A 6,243-nucleotide genomic window follows, 5' to 3' on the forward strand; every position below is an offset into this window, starting at 1 on the left:
TACTTTTTTTCTGTTACCATAGTCTGTAGACATGACCAAAAAGAAACAATGAAAAATGATGGCACATATGTACAGGGGATGGCCCACGCCTGGTATAAAGTAAACGTAAAAGAGAAAAAAGAAAAAGAAGAAGGAAAAGATAAGATAAGAAAGAAAGAGAGGTAAGCAACAATAATAGCTCGATTAAATATGGTGGTAAAGACACACCTGGCAATATGGCGGTACACACACGCCTGCCCGAATACGCCCTCTAAGCTGCAAAGTTCTCGCACAGAGCTCTCCTTCTCACCACCACCATTAGTTCGCGCCTGGTGCCTAGTCGTATGTATTTGTGCAGGCGTTGTGGCCGGATTCCTGAAAAAAAAAGTCGATGCATGGTTGCCGCCACCCATTGGTTGGCGGTATCCGTCATAGCAGGCTGGTACATTAAGTAACGCATGGCACATAGAAGATGACACAGCAACGACATAGCTCTATGAAAATTGTTGTACATTTCCTCTGAAACATTACATTGACCGATCCTCCTGCGTATACATTCACAAAATCAAACTTATCACTGCCCCTCAGCATGTGCAGCATTCCTTAAACTGGTTCAATGAATCCTCAACAAGCCGGAACTCGCTTCGTTGCCCGATTGCAAGAAACAATTCTATGAGCAAATCGCCTGTATTCCTAGCATACCAATTATGGGATTCTCTTCCTCAGCAATTAAAGTCCAGCAACACCCTCAATGCGTTTTTAAGCTTGATAAATATACACGTACGTCGATCTTCATTTACTAATCATTGATTTCAATTCTCTTTGTGTATTACTTCAAGCTCCAAAGTAAATCACATATGCTACCTGTACAATTCATTTGGGTTTTGGATTGATTTTTATAATTGATTTTGGTTTTGGATTGATTTACTTTTATTTCATTTTCATTTAACTTGCCATATTTTGCGTGTGCATTTTTGCCTTCTTGTTCTTTTATTCCATGGCTGGTAGCCCTCATTCATAATATACACCATGTCATCCATGAATTGAGAATAATAATAATAATAACAATAATAGCTCGATTGCGACGTACGTTTCGTCCCCGCTGGACTCATCAGGCAATCTTCTTCTTGGATGTCTTCATACGGAGCTTGACTCGGGAGAATGAAGTTGAAGACACCACTGTCATCTTCTATGTGCCATGCGCTACTTGATGTACCAGCCTGCTATGTCGGATACCGCCAACTATGCATCGACTAGGCGCCAGGCGCGAACTGATGATGGTGGTGGTGAGAAGGAGAGCTCTGTGCCAGACCTTCGCAGCATAGAGAGCGTGTGTGAGCAGGCGTGTGTTTACCGCCATATTGCCAGGTGTGTCTTTACCACCATAATATTATTTTATCAACCATAAGTACAGCTGAAGTGGTGTCTTCAACTTCATTCTATTAACAAGAACATTATAATAATTATTCTACTGAAGCTCTGGGGCGAGGTTAGGTTAAGCACTGATAAGCTGCAGGACTGGAGCCTGCGTTCCTCTGAAGGAACACTAAAATAATTATTCTGCTCTCGCTCCCTCTTGAATACCTGTCCGTGTCTGCGTTTCTCACAATACTAACGCCTATGATTTGGGAAAACAACCTGTCCTCTAACTGACTCTCTTCACTTTCGCCGTTGTTAGGGATGTATGAACAAGAGTTATACATGACGGCAGTCATCGGCTACCAAGCGTCAGAGATGATACACAGAGATGTGGGTTTTTTTTAGTTTTAGTTCGCGGCAGATCTGTGTTACATTTGACTGATTTGGAAGCACTGTAAGGTGCCCCCAAGTGCGATTTTGCAACCATTTTTTCCTATTTAGTGGTTCTTTAATTGACACTTTCCCCTTATTTCCTTTATCAAACTTATCAACGCCCTCAATTGATGATCTGCTCAGCTAAACAGTGTTATAGAAACCTGAATTTGATGCTTTGAGCCGGTTTAAAAATGCAGTTTGTTGTTCACTGTACTTCATCACGATCAGGTCGGCCAGTGACTCTGAGCTCAGCTGAGGAGACCTGACAGCCTCAGGGTCGAAACAGGTAGCTGTCCGGAGTTTGAAGATAATATAAAAAAAAAAACAATAATGTTGAGGCAAAGCTCTATTGTTCCTGGATGAACAGGGCTGGCATGCAGTGACCGCCGATTGAATCTCGGGATCCTCTACTTCAGCCTGCGGCTTTCTTGAATTTTCAAGTTTTTGCATTCTTGTGATGAGCTAGGACAAGGCTGAGTGCCCGGTGAGGAATGAGAGTGAGACCATTGACATTATGATTTACACTCCAACGGTCCAGAATGATGATCAAACCCTTGGGCCATCATTGGCACCTGTCTAGTGTCTTCGCACGTGATTCTTTGCCATGTCCATTCTGAACCTGTCACAGGGGTCAACCAACCACAGTCAACCATGGTCAACAGGAATAGAAAATCAGTCTTGATTCGTTGGTGATGTGGACGGATGATATTCGTTTCTAATGGGAACCACTACTTAGTCTACTATCTTCCACAGAGGTTTGATTTCTAAGTATTATTATTATTATTATTTAAAGAGTCGGCGTGGAGAAAGCAATTTTATTAGTGCAATTAGGAGTATAATCGATGCAGACATGGCCAAAACAACAACGAGTTCATGGAATTTTTTAAGGATTTTTATGTTATTCAAAATCGATTTTCGTGTTCCGCTCATCAGTGAATAGTATCGGAACTGAGGGTACTGTGTACAAAAATAGAACATTTTATATAAAATGTTCTATTTTTGTACACAGTACCCTCAGTTCCGATACTATTCACTGATGAGCGGAACACGAAAATCGATTTTGAATAACATAAAAATCCTTAAAAAATTCCATGAACTCGTTGTTGTTTTGGCCATGTCTGCATCGATTATACTCCTAATTGCACTAATAAAATTATTATTATTATTATTATTAAAAGCATGTCCGCGTAGGTGGCGGGGGTGCCACTTTCGCTTATGCCATTCAGGATTGATGTCTGAAGAGTAATACGATACAATAAAATGACAGAAGTGACGTCAACAAAAGCCGTTAGCAACAACACCAATATGACTAATGGAAAACTTCATCCAAAGTATAAAATAAAATAGAATATGCATACAACATGTCTGGTCAGTCCTGTTAGGTGGGGCGGGCTCCACGCCATGCCTGTCGGTCCGCTGCCATTGTGCGGACTGCGTCAACATCTAGCGGCTGGTGGAGGGTAAGTCCATGCCATGATAACAGTTCCGTCTGCAAGACCGTTACCAAAGTCGTCCGAGGTCGACCCCTGAAGCGTTCAGTGCTCTCGTCGTTGGCCAGGCGAAGATACATATCCACTGCCAACTGTGGAGGAGCAGTTGGGGCCAAACGAAAGATATGGCCAGCGAGACTGTAGCGCTGCCTTGTGATCATCTCGCTGATGGGGACAGCTCCGCAGCGCTTATACAGAGTGTCATTGAGTGAAATATGCAGGAATATTATTTATTATTATTATTATTTCTAAGTAACATTTTTTATAATTGACCGATCTCCATTGCAGAATCTGAAACATAACAGTCCACTGGATTTCACAATCACGTATTGTAGTACACCTTTTTACGAGGTTTCTATTTCCTACATTGACCTAGTACGAAGTCAATATTAGATTTATCACGACCAGCCGAAGCATTGTGTTCAATCGCTAAAGAGTCAAATATACGCAGTCAGTATAGCCCTAAAGGAGTGAAATATGCAGGAATATTATTTATTATTATTATTATTATTATTATTTTAATAACGAAGGTACGTGTTGGGTCGTAAGTATCCACGCAAACACACATCCAGTCAAAAATAAGGCACTTGTCAAAGTATCTGAACGTTTTCGGTCCCTTCGACGGGACATTGGAGGAGACTACACCCAACGGAGCTAAGAATCGCACTTCGTCCATCAAGCAACATCTGTCAGCCCGTACCAATTGTCGTGAGTTGTACAGTGATAATGTGTTCTCAATATTGTCACGTGGTAGATGTGCGTTGCATCTGGCTGTGTTAGAAGCTTTGTATATCCGTAAGTTAGATCCTGAACTTTGCGTACAGAAAGAAAATGTGTTGTCGCTACAATTGTTTGGTGTTACTCCTCGTCGAGGTGTTAACAATGTAACTTAATTTGCTCACTATGTTCTTGTCGCTATTATTATTTCCTTCGAGTTTTGTGTCGTGCTGAACTTGATACTTTTTCCACCTTGTCACGAGTGTTGTTATCTCATATCTTTACGCTATATAAGTTTTAGTCTTTCCAACTTGAGCCATTCCCTGTATAATCCTTGATGAGAAGGGACCGAAAACGTTCGGATACTTTGACAAGTGCCTTATTTTTGACTGGATGTGTGTTTGCGTGGATACTTACGACCCAACACGTACCTTCGTTATTAAAGTATTATCCGCCTCCGACTTCTTGTAAAATTATTATTATTATTATTATTATTATTAGACACAATCTCATAGCATGTGACAAGCATAGCTAATGCAGGGACAGAATCCCCTGAGACAAGGGCGTTGAGCCAGCCACGGCAATAGTAAGCTAGGAAAACAAAGCAAATATGAATTAAAGCAGAAAATGAATGGAAAATTAGAAAGAAAAACGATTAACGGAATTTTGACTGCTTAGGTATAGCAAAAATCTATGGGAGTCAATACTAAGGGAGAGATGAATCCGAGTACTGACCATGAAAGGTAATGACTGTACCTTCAATCTTCTGGTGGACTCATAGCTAACCCCATGAACTATGAAAAATATGTACAGATGCGAATGCGAAAGGTCAGAGCCGAAGACTGAAAATAAACAATCATGATAAACAGCACAGGTAAGACGTCCCAAGCAGCATGGAGTTCCTGGTGAGTGGTGTCTACCCGGCGGTGTGCATGATTGTGGGCCAGGAGAAAAACACTACAAAAAATGTAGGAACAGCCTAAAACTACACAAACAATCTAGGAATAGCAATAAAGAGAACAAATTCTGCTGTCATCGCCACACTACAACGAAGTCATGAAAGTTCAGGGCTGGTATTTGGGATCACAAAACGGGAACACGTCAGAGGCCATCTTGAATCACGCTACGTCATCAGATACCCGCACGTGGTGCGGGGCCGCGAGATCACGACTGCGCAAAAGTGTACTTGCCAGTGCAGTCTTTGACCTAGCTGCAAGAGCAAGTGCTAGTTTTTATCATAGTTTTTATTTTTTGGTGGTGCTTGAACTGGTTCGAACTGCTTCATTTCGACTTTCTTTGACAGAGCGGGTGCTGTTAGGGTTTCCTGTTGTCAGTTTGTATCCACCACCGGTCTTGTATGTCAGTGCTTGTACAAGGAGGTGTTCAGTAGTTATTTTCAGTCCGCACCATGGATCGCATCCAGGGTAGGAATTCGCACTCTGACCGGCTTGATTATCCCGAGTCGAGAAAGAAGCGAACTAGTGGCCAGTTCGGCTCAGTATCATGGCCAGCTGGACGTAGATATCGCCCCGAGGTCGAACAAACCGACAGTAGTCCTGAAATCCTTACCTCGCAGAACATTGACGATGTGGAGCGCGGTGTTCAAGAACAAGGAACCATGGTAATAATTGGATTCGCTCCAGAAAAATTGTTCTCGTGGTTCCCGGTTCCTTTCCCAATATTTCCTATGGTCTGGATACGTGCATCACGCTGAAGCCTAGATGAATCAGATTGTAAGTCAGTCTTCTCTCTAGCTCAAGATTTTGTGAACATGTTATCAGTGAACAATAAAAGCAAAGGACACAGTGCAACAAATGGAAAATGCACGTCTCCTTCTTTTCCTTGCCGTGCGCACTGCACTGTCACAGTCTGCAGTTCTGACTGGAAGGTGTCTTCCGTTTGTGAAAGAACCAGCGCAAGTCGCGCGTGGCGCGGCGTCCTTCAAAACGACACAAGTGAGCTCCACATGAGCCGATTTTGACAATCGATGGCTCAAAATTTTCAGTAGGAGATGCTCCATACTTTCACCGAAGCGAATTTCGCCAAAACGATCCTAGAGGTGGGACACGTTTACCGAGTTTGAGGGTGTTATTTGACGTCTAAATTGCGAAAATCAAAAAATCCTTCGGTGAATCCCTTTGCCCACATCTGAACTCGGTGCCTGCAAAATCTCAGCCTGCTAGAGAGAACTGTGGCTCACTTGCGTGGATTTGAACAGGCCAGAGTCGACGCGAAGTACGGCAAGATTCCCTGTACACAGCAT

Source organism: Sycon ciliatum, chromosome 2 (assembly GCF_964019385.1).
Source record: "Sycon ciliatum chromosome 2, ocSycCili1.1, whole genome shotgun sequence".
NCBI lineage: Eukaryota > Metazoa > Porifera > Calcarea > Leucosolenida > Sycettidae > Sycon > Sycon ciliatum.